This window comes from Sphaeramia orbicularis, chromosome 24 (assembly GCF_902148855.1).
Source record: "Sphaeramia orbicularis chromosome 24, fSphaOr1.1, whole genome shotgun sequence".
NCBI lineage: Eukaryota > Metazoa > Chordata > Actinopteri > Kurtiformes > Apogonidae > Sphaeramia > Sphaeramia orbicularis.
Genome location: NC_043979.1, coordinates 44,025,370 through 44,037,021, shown reverse-complemented (window position 1 = coordinate 44,037,021; position 11,652 = coordinate 44,025,370).

Sequence of the window (11,652 nt, the reverse complement as noted above, 5' to 3'; positions counted from 1 at the left end):
TTCATCGAAATAACGTGTCAGGGGTTAAAGGGTTAATCCAGTTTTATGAGGAAACCTGACCTGTTTTAAAGGCTTAAACCCAGACGCTGCTGTGTCTCCTAGTGTTTCCTCCTTCCTGCAGATAAACTGTTCATCTCCTGTAGTCTGATCCATCCTCAGATCGGCCTCCGTTGTCCTTCAGCCTGAAGGAAACACAGACCGACCTCTGATCTGAGGGAGTCACATTTCACACTTGGCAGCTATTTATCTCTGCACGTCTTCACATTTATACCGCAGGGTCAGATGCTGGAACGGTGTCTGAATACGCCTTCGACTCGGACTCAGTAACAGGGATTTTATTATTTTTATCAGTTCAGCAAGGCAAAAACGAATACCAAGGTTTTTAGAAGCAGTTAAGAATGTTTTTATCACTGTTTTGTGTGTAGAACAAGAAAACCTAATAATGACTATTTAATTTTTAACAGTGTGTGTTGTGTTGGTCTTATTTTGGCTGTTATTCCTATTTTATTTCCCTGAATATTTTGTTTAACCCATAAAAAAAAGAAAAGCATCTACTGATCTCAACTGTTTAATACCTGTTGATCCACTAATCCTATCAACCCATGTAAATAATTGGTGTAAAATACAGTTATTCATCTTTTCATGATCATCAGATATGACCCATTTGGACGTTCAGAGGCTCTGTAGTTACCATGGAAACACCGTCATCTTCTACAATATTGATTCACCAGTAAAACCCATGGAGTTGGATCAATTTTTGCTGAAAATAACTTTTTCTTCAGTTTTCCCTGTTTTTGATTTAATAACCCTACACTTTAATTTAACCCTTTCATGCATACTGGTCACTACAGTGGACAGCTATTCTACAGCTTTTCTCTTCTATATTAATGGATTTTGTTGTTTTTGTTGTTGTTGTTGTTTTTTTCCACAATCTTTATTAAAGTTTTACGACTCTACATATCTTTTCTGACATGAACTGGTAACATTATGTAGATCTCTTCTGAGCATGAACCCCCAGAATCACAAGCCCTCCCCATAGTTTTCACACAATTTATCACTAAATACATGTTTCTGTGCGTCAAAAATTAAACATGTGGTGTCCAGCTGAGTGGACATTTTTGCAACTTCATGAAAAATAGGTCCATAAGAATTTTTTTTTTCATTATTATTTTTTAATGTATTTTTTTTTTTTTTTAAATTATTTTTATTTTATTTTTTTTAAATTTATTTTTCAGAAGAAAATTTTCAATCGCATTGTTTTTTTCATGCCTGAAGAAGAATAAAAACACTGAAGAAAAAATTTTGATTAAGGTTCTCATAATTCGTGCATGAAAAGGGCTGAAAAGCTTCTATGAACATTTACATGATCTTTGAATTAAATACAGGAAAATACCTGATTTTTACTGGAAAAAGACAAAATAAAGAGGGTAATATTGCAATAAATGCTGATAAATCACTTAAGAAAGGTCAAATACAGAGGAAAATTCATTTGGGAACTGGTACAAAAGTAGCACTGGATGTTTATAGTTTAAGTAAAGCTTCAATGATTAAGTGAAAGTAATTAATAAACAAAGGGGATAAATAAAAAAGACAAGCATTGCAACACGATACATAAAACCATCAATAATAATACAATACAACAAATTCTCACAAGTAATTAAAGTAGTTATTAAAAGTCTTATATTTGTGATTTTATCAGAGGATAATGTGAGTGAAATGAAAACTATGTGCAATAGAACAGCGGTGGAATGGTACCGAGCTCTTACTCAGCTTTTCAAGTGCAGGATTGAAGTCATTAAACAGGAATATGAAGCGTCACTTCACTCATTTGTCATTTTTAACACAGAATATTTCACTTTCACTCCAGTTTTTTGCTTTTCTTCTTGAGTGGAAACAGCACACGTTCACCCCGTTGGCCTTTTAATCCCTGTGGTGAATAAATACACGCCAGCCAGACGGATCTGGGTTTGTGGAGACACATGGAGGCGGACTGACAGTGGGTGTTGGTGGTGGTGGTGGTGGTGGTGGGGGGGGGGGGAGGTCGGGGGGGTCAGAGGTCAGGCAGAGCGAGCCCAGCTGCCGTTCAGGACCCCACCCTCCAGACCCCGTAGGAACAGCCCAGTCTGCTGCAGCATGTGGAGGAGGTGACCATCTGGATGAGGGTCTGACACATTTATCATCTAGATTTTACACAATAACAGAGGCTGAATTAATACAAGCAAAGAAAAATTAAGGAGGACTTCAATGCACTAAAGAGTGTGTGGAATCTTGAGCTTGTGCTCGGACAACAAAGTAGAAAAAGATGTGAAAATGTGAAGAAGAAATGTGGTCCAGTACACAGTTTGTTGATTTTACACCCGTATTACACTGGGTTACAAAAAAATGTTTTTTGCAAGTTGTCTAGGTTTTTTCAACTGAATTAGGACCATTTTGCACCGCTAAATCCAAAAATGACATCTGTTTTTTCTCAATCAGGTCAGGTTTTTTTGCTAATTAGATTTTGAAAAATTTGATCTTCTCACAAAATATAATAATTAATACCAAAATAAGATTGGTAAGCACACTTTATGAAACTTGTGACTTGATTCCTGTTAGGTACAATGGTGTATTCACCGCAGATGTAGCAGAATACGTCAGGCTTATTTTTGCAAGATCTTCTAGTCAAAGCCATTTCATTCACCTGTAATATTAAAAAAAAAACATCAATCATAAATTGGCAAAAGTCAAATCTTCAGAACTTGTTTATTGCAAGAAATATGAAAGAATTTTGTATCATATGATGTGAAAATGCCCATAAATGTAAGCAAAAATGTTAAAAAGCCAATATGTAGCATAGTTCAGAAAGTTGACCCGATTGAGCAAAATTAATGTGATTTTTGGATTCAGCACACCAAAATGATCCTAAATCAGCTCAAAAAACTTAAACAATAAATTTGTTGTTGACCAGTGTTATTTTTACATCCATTAACTGTGTAGTTTTGAATTTTCAAATACAGTGAAATTTACTATAGCAAATAATAAATAAACAGGGTAAATTCCGTACAACAGGTTTCACTACCGGATGTTTACATTGAAAAGAATGTGGTTGCACATTGCATAATTCTTAGGGGTAAAAAAAAATACTGGGGTAAAAATTGTACAGCGGCACGGAGCACAGGGCTTCTTATTGAAAATAGTAGGCATGTTATAGATTATACATATGCTGGGGTGCTGTAAAGGGGGGTAAACATGACATTCATGGGGTCCAGTGGATATAGGTTAGAAGTTCGAAAAATTTCATGTAAGCTCCGCAGTTAAAGAGAGCCGTAGAAGCCTGGAGTCTGAAATCAAAAGTTCAGTTTTACTTTAGTTTTCACGCCAATTCCGGTTGTTGCAGGGCTTATGAAATGCACCGCTATACCTCCAGTCCTTACACAAGGTCAATTCAACCTAAAAAGGATCAGACCAGTAAAAAACTATCATAATAACCTATAAATAAGGAAAACTGCTAATTTTTCTTTTGTTTTAGTGTAAAAAAAAAGTTACATTTCACAAAAATGTTTACATTTACAGACAAGCCTTTTACAAAAAATGTGAATGACCTGACATGGCCAAATAGATGTATGTGGAATTTTAAAAATATTCTCCCTGTCATTAAATATTTTGTGTATTTGTAGATAAACTGTGATCTGTATGTTGTAATGCACATGTACAGTATAAATGATAAACTAAGGCATAATATCGTTAAAATTGCACTTTGAATTTACAGGTTGTTCATATTTGTTTGTGTTGTGTTCAAGTACAGTTCGTAGATGTAAACATTTTCATTACAGAATTTTACTTTTTTCACTCGAAAGTTCTCATACCATTATACTGTATATTGTATAAAAAACTGAAAACCTAAAGGAAAAATCAAGCTGTTAGGCAAAAAAAAAAAGAAAAATAACTAGGAAAAATCTCATTAACATGGAAAAACAACAGTGCTGTATTGAACTCAGGACGTCAGAAAGACAAAAGCTCTGAAATGAGGAAGGAAGGATGTGAAACTGTGTCTGAGGTTCTGATAAGGCCCCAGTGAACGGAGGAGGACCGCAGGTTTCCTCTGTTCTGGACAGGAGGAGGACGACGACTTCCTCTCAGTCACATGAATGCAATGGCCTGAACATCTAAACCAGGGGTATCAGACGTACAGCCAACGGACCAACACCGGTCCATCAAAGGGAATTTATGAAATGCAAAAGTTACATGAAAACATCAACAATCATGGATGTCAAACTGATTTTAGTTCAGTCACATACAGACCAATAATAACTTAACATATTATGATAACTCAGGGGAGTCAAACTCATCTTAGTTCAGGGGCCACATTCAGCCTAATATGATCTAAAGTGGGCCGGACCAGTAAAATAATATATACACTATATTGCCAAAAGTATTTGCTCACCTGCCTTGACTTCCATATGAATTTCAGGTCCATCCCATTCCTAGTCTATGGGTTCAGTCTGACGTGGGTCCACCCTTTGCAGCTATAACAGTTTCAACTCTTCTGGGAAGGCTGTCCACAAGGTTTAGGAGTGTGTTCATGGGAATTTTGGACCATTCTTCCAGAAGCGCATCTGTGAGGTCACACACTGATGCTGGACAGAAGGCCTGGCTCTCAGTCTGCGCTCTAATTCATCCAAAGGTGTTCTATGGGGTTGAGGTCAGGACTCTGTGCAGGCCAGTCCAGTTCTTCCACACCAGACTCTGTCATCCATGTCCAAATGGACCTTGCTTTGTGCACTGGTGCACAGTCATGTTGGAAGAGGAAGGGGCCGGCTCCAAACTGTTCCCACAAAGTTGGGAGCATGGAATTGTCCAAAATGTCTTGGTCTGCTGAAGCATTCCCAGTTCCTTTCACTGGAACTAAGGGGCCAAGCCCAGCTCCTGAAAAACAACCCCACACCATAATCCCCCCTCCACCAAACTTTACACTCGGCACAATGCGGTCTGACAAGTATCATTCTCCTGGAGACCGCCAAACCCAGACCCGTCCATCAGATTGCCAGATGGAGAAGCGCAATTGGTCACTCCAGAGAAGGCGCCTCCACTGCTCTAGAGTCCAGTGGCGGCGTGCTTTACACCACTGCATCCACCGCTTTGCATTGCACTTGGTGATGTATGGCTTGGATGCAGCTGCTCGGCCATGGAAACCCATTCCATGAAGCTCTGCGCACTGTTCTGGAGCTAATCTGAAGGCCACATGGAGTTTGGAGGTCTGTACCATTGACTCTGCAGAAAGTTGGCGACCTCTTCGCACTATGCGCCTCAGCATCCGCTGACCCCGCTCCGTCAGTTTCCGTGGCCTACCACTTCGTGGCTGAGTTGCTGTCGTTCCCAAACACTTCCACTTTCTTATAATCCAGCTGACAGTCGACTGTGGAATATTTAGGAGCCAGGAAATTTCACCACTGGATTTGTTGCACAGGTGGCATCCTATCACAGTTCCACACTGGAATTCACTGAGCTCCTGAGAGCGACCCATTCTGTCACAAATGTTTGTAAAAGCAGTCTGCATGCCTAGGGGCTGGATTTTCTACACCTGTGGACATGGGAGTGACTGGAACACCTGATTCTGATTATTTGGATGGGGGAGACAATACTTTTGGTAATATAGTGTGTTTGGATGTATTTATCACTGAAATTTGTTCGACCAACAGTCTATGCATAGACTTAAAACTCTGAAGAGCCTTGGTCCTGTTCCTACAGTTGATTTTAGACGTCAGAATCATCATTATTAAATATTTATTGGTTTATTTATGTATTTTAGTTCATTTTAATACCAGAATAGTCCAGTTTTTCGATGATATTTCTCTTTCCAAACCTGAAATAAAGCCAAACGGTTGGAAATTTGCTGAAAAATGCCAGATGTTTAGAGATATTTGATGTTTTGTCAGCACTAACTGTACATTTCTGGGCCCTGAGGAGCGTATATTCTCCAGTCGAGCCATAAGCGGATATCTTTAGGTCATTATTAGCCAGACTTTGCTGACTGATACGAACTCATTGTGCTTTTTAATGAGGCAGATTACTGAACCTCCTACGGCGGCGGTCATTCCCCCCGGGGGGTACCATCAGTCGCCTAATCCTCTGATCCCAGGAGACAGTGATGATGATGATGGTGATGATGATGATGGTGGTGGGAGCTTATTGAAGGTCCCACTGCTGATAAAACCACCCACACAAAACAGATTGTCCTTGAGGCGACCCGCTAAAGCGTGCAGCTGTGGCCCGTCAGCTGATGGCTAATTGTTTTAAGAGCAGGATTAGTCTGAACAGAGGCGATGTGGAGCTTTTCAAGGGTGAATGTGTCATGTGATACCGCGGCCTGTGTTCACCCATGCACGGCTGACGCTTAAAGCCTCTGGAAACACAAATACATACATGCACTGTTTCAGATTTAAGGTCTGAAACATTCAAATATATTAGAAATTAGCTTTGTTAACCCTCAAAAACAGCTGCCAGAGACTGAACGCATCGACTGATTTAACCCATAAAGACCCAAACAACCACTGGAGACCAAAATCACCTACCAATATAAAATGTTTAACCCTTTCATGCATGAATTATGAGAACCTTAATCAAGATTTTTTTTTTCCTGAGTGTTTTTATTCCTCTTTAGGCATGAAAAAAACAATGTGATTGAATTATTATTATTTTTTTTTATGAACCTATTTTTCATGGAGTTACAAAAATTATCCACTCAGCTGGACACCATGTGTTTAATTTTTGAAGCAAAGAAACATGTATTTACTGTCATACTGTGTGAAAACTATGAAAAAAAAAAAAAAATTGTCTTAATGCCGCTAATTTGATGTTTTCTCACATTTTAACATACTATAATAGTAGTTATTACTCACTCAAATAATATGCAAAAAACAAAACACAACAACTTAAAAAAAAAAAAAAAAAAAAAAAAAAACTTGTTAATTACAGTCTAATAACAATTAGCAATGGATTTACACTAAAATATGTAGCAACAGATCAGGTTTCTCAAGAACTGCAAAGTTACAGTAATGGTATGAATGTCAGTGTATCATGGGATGGTACTTAAGTATCCACTGTGTTGGCTGATGTAAAACTACAACAACAAAATCCATGATTATACAAGAGAACAGCTGGAGAACTGTCCACTGGAGTGACCACTGTGCATGAAAGGGTTAATAACTTCTGATCCATTAATCTTATCAATACAGGTAAATAATTGGTGTAAAATACAGTTATGGGTCAAAACACGGTATTCAAAATCACTCTGACGGGACATTTTAGAGACAATTTGACAGATTAGTGTTGCTAAATGACCCACATTTTTACTTAAAAATTCATTAGGGATTATCCAAAACTAGGAGCTACTTCATAGTGAAATAAATGTTGGAATGGCAGTCAATTAAACTTCACTCTCTGATGGGACTTCACTCTCTAATGTTTTGACCATTATTCGTCTTTTCATGGTCATCAGATATGACCCATTTGGACGTTCAGAGGCTCCATAGTTACCATGGAAACATTCATCTTCAACAACATTGATTCACCAGTAAAACCCATGGAGTTGGATCAATGATAGTTGATGGACACACTGGGTTTATGTTCAGTTAATGAGAGATTTTGTTGAAAATGTCACATTTTCTTAATTTTTCCTCTGTTTCTGATACTATGACAATTAACTTTAACCCTGTAAAACCTTAACTATTAAATCATTGACAGAAAATTCCAGTTCTTTAAAACTGGAGCCTTTATTGGGCCTTCTGAACAACCAAAAAACATTTATTTCAAATATCAATTTCAATGTATGAGTTTCAATTTTGTATCATGTTTGATACATCGGGTCTCATTGCTCAAATGTTATTATTTTTGAACAAACAAAAACATAATATAACACAAACATGTCTAACAAATTGTTAATTCCTCTTCTAAATTGTCAAAGTTCTGCCTCCTTCCTCTAATAATGAATGAGCAGAGTTTTTGTGAATATCTAAATCAAATATAAGAAATTAAATATGGAAAAATGCCATGATTTACAGTGAAATATAGAGGGTAACGTTGCAATAAATCACTTAAGAAAGGTTAAAAAGAGAGAAATTCATCTGGGAACTGCCACAAAAGTAGCACTTCAGTTTAGTTTAGTTTAGTGTAGTTTAGTTTAGCGTAGTTTAGTGTAGCATAGTTTAGTTTAGTGCAGTTTAGTGTAGTGTAGTTTAGTGTAGTGTAGTGTAGTTTAGTGTAGTTTAGTTTAGTGTTATTAAGTTTTGTGTAGTTTAGCGTAGCGTAGTTTAGTTTAGCGTAGTTTAGTGTAGTGTAGTGTAGTTTAGTGCAGTTTAGTGTAGTGTAGTTTAGTGTAGTGTAGTGTAGTTTAGTGTAGTTTAGTTTAGTGTTATTAAGTTTTGTGTAGTTTAGCGTAGCGTAGTTTAGTTTAGCGTAGTTTAGTGTAGTGTAGTGTAGTTTAGTGCAGTTTAGTGTAGTGTAGTTTAGTGTAGTGTAGTTTAGTGTAGTGTAGTGTAGTTTAGTTTAGTGTTGTTAAGTTTTGTGTAGTTTAGCGTAGCGTAGTTTAGTTTAGCGTAGTGTAGTGTAGTTTAGTGTAGTTAAGTTTTGTGTAGTTTAGCGTAGCGTAGTTTAGCGTAGTTTAGTGTAGTGTAATGTAGTTTAGTGTAGTTTAATTTAGCGTAGTTTAGTGTAGTTTAGTGTAGTTTAGTGCAGTTTAGTGTAGTTTAGTTTAGTGTAGTGTAGTGTCGTTTAGTGTAGTTTAGTTTAGTGCAGTTTAGTTTAGTGCAGTTTAGTGCAGTTTAGTTTAGTGTAGTGTAGTTTAGTGTAGCTTAGTTTAGCATAGTTTAGCGTAGTTTAGTATAGTTTAGCGTAGTTTAGTTTAGTTTAATGCAGTTTAGCATAGTTTAGTTTAGTGTAGTTTAGTGTAGTTTAGCGTAGTTTAGCATAGGTTAGTTTAGTTTAGTGTAGTTTAGTTTAATGCAGTTTAGTGTAGTTTAGTGTAGTGTAGTTTAGTTTAGCGTAGTTTAGTGTAGTTTAGTGTAGTTTAGTTTAGTGCAGTTTAGTGCAGTTTAGTTTAGTGTAGCTTAGTTTAGCATAGTTTAGCGTAGCTTAGTTTAGCGTAGTTTAGTATAGCATAGTTTAGCGTAGTTTAGTTTAGCATAGTTTAGCGTAGTTTAGTGTAGTTTAATGCAGTTTAGCATAGTTTAGTTTAGTGTAGTTTAGTTTAGCGTAGTTTAGCATAGGTTAGTTTAGTGTAGTTTAGTTTAATGCAGTTTAGTGTAGTTTAGTGTAGTGTAGTGTAGCGTAGTTTAGCATTGTTTAGCTTAGCGTAGTTTAGCGTAGTTTAGTTTAGTGTAGTTTAGCTTAGCGTAGTTTAGTGTAGTTTAGTGTAGTGTAGTTTAGTGTAGTTTAGCTTAGCGTAGTTTAGTGTAGTTTAGTGTAGTGTATTTTAGTGTAGTTTAGCTTAGCGTAGTTTAGTGTAGTTTAGTGTAGTGTAGTTTAGTTGCAAACATAATACAAAACGTAGGGAAAAACGACAATAAAACAAAACAAAAATTTAAAAAAAGAACAGAAAAAAGGGTTAAAGCACAAAACACACAAACAAAGACAATAAACAAACTCCTTCATATCAGTGTTTGTTTATTATCGGACAACACGTCCACAGTGAATACTTTGTCTTCCATCCTAAATATGTGCCTTGTGGCTTCATGTAGGACGGTGTCATGTGATTGTTTAGTCGGGCGTAGACGCCGGTTGGAGGTCACGACAGGAGTGTGTGTCGGTGGGACAATAGACACAGCATAAAGGACAGATGGTGGGCTTCACTTCCAGCCCCCGGCCTGCAGCCCCGTCACAACAAAAACACAACAATAACCTGAAAAGCAACACACAAAAGCATCGCACACGCTCTGTAACAAGAGACAGGCATGTGTATTACCACACACACACACACACACACACACAGCAGATGGATGGAGGCTGGTGTTTCTTTTCTTTTTTTAATTCTGTTTTTATTGAAAGAAGTTACATTTTTGAAAACACTGAAAAATTGGACAGATACACATAAACTATATCCATCCATACAGTGGGTGTAAAAAAAAAATATATATATATTTACAGCAGCTCATTATTGTCTGGGCATACAGGCTTTCAGAGTAAAGAGTTAATATATAAATAGATAAATTAAAATGTAGAAAACACAAAAACATATTTCCTTCACTTAGAGCACAGGTGTCAAAAAAATGTTTTAAAAACTGCATCTGAAAAAACTGTTGCATCATGACGTTTCCAATATAGGCACTTATTTCATAAAAAAAACAAAAAAGCTTGTACTTTGCCGACATGTCGTGGGTCTTAGGAGGTTAAAACTGGAGAAATACCTGATTTTTACTGAATAAAGTAAAATGCAGTGGTTGATATTGTAATAAATGTTCATAAATCACTCAGGAAATGTTAAATGTGGAGAAAAATCAATTTGGACGTTGCCACAAAAATAGTTCTACATCTCACTCTTAATGCATTTTTTTTTTTTTTTATACCACCTCAGATTTATGGTTAGTTTTTTTTCCCTTTTTATTTTAATTATCTTTTTGTTTTCAGGTAGCATTATCTAATCAGCATTTTCCATCCTGTATAAAACTTCTATATATGTAAAGAAAAACAAACAAAAACACAGTCATACAGGGGAGCAATGACAGAAAAATAGCAAAAATATACACAGTAATTAACTTTTCACCCTTTTAAGACATGTCTATGTGTTTTCTTTGCAAAAAAAGTCTCAGAAAATGTCTTTTTTTTTAACAATTCTTTTGCACCTTTGTTTTCAGGAACAACTTTACCTTTAATATCTGGTGATTAATTATCAGTATTATAAATAATAAATGCTTAAAACAGTGTGTTTTAGTAAAAAAAGAAAAAAAAAACAGGCTTGACTTTTTTTTTTTTGGCATATTTATTATCAGAAACAACTGTAGATTGCAGAAATAAACTTTAAACTATTTTACATTTGCTTGAACATGCTTTTTGGTCTTGAACAAATTCATATTTTTGTTATTTCCAGGTGTTTTTAGCCTGTGTGGAAGTCTCTGAAACAGTACTTTCTACTTGTATTAGAGTCCCATATTGGTGCCTATATATTGTTGTTACATACTGTCGGAAAGCTCGGAATCTCAGCTTTCGGATGCCGTTTGAATTTTGTGAATAGCATAAACGGTTTAGGAGTGACAGTAAGTTAAATGATGTAAAGTGTAAAATGCAGCACCGGAGAAACTGCAGTTGTTAAAGGGTTAAACGTCATTTGTATTAATTTTACTTAAAGAAAAGGGGTGAATTACGTCGTCGTTGTTTCCTTTTTGACTGTCATAAAGTAAAATATTAAAACTACAGATTAATATTGATGATAAAGGCTTGAATCTGTAGTTATTTTGATGATCATCCAAAAGTTTTGAGTCATTTTTCAGGCAAAAAGGCCAAAGTTTTACTGTTTTCAGCTCCTGAAATATATGAATCATTGCAAATAAGCCTGATTAAGTCATACCATGATGAGGTAAGTGAATACTGTGGAGAAAAAAATGCATTTAGAAAGAGTGTTTTTCCAGTGTGAGTGTTTGCAGGGAGACGCCCAGCAGCCTGTGGGTTAAAACGACAGGAAGA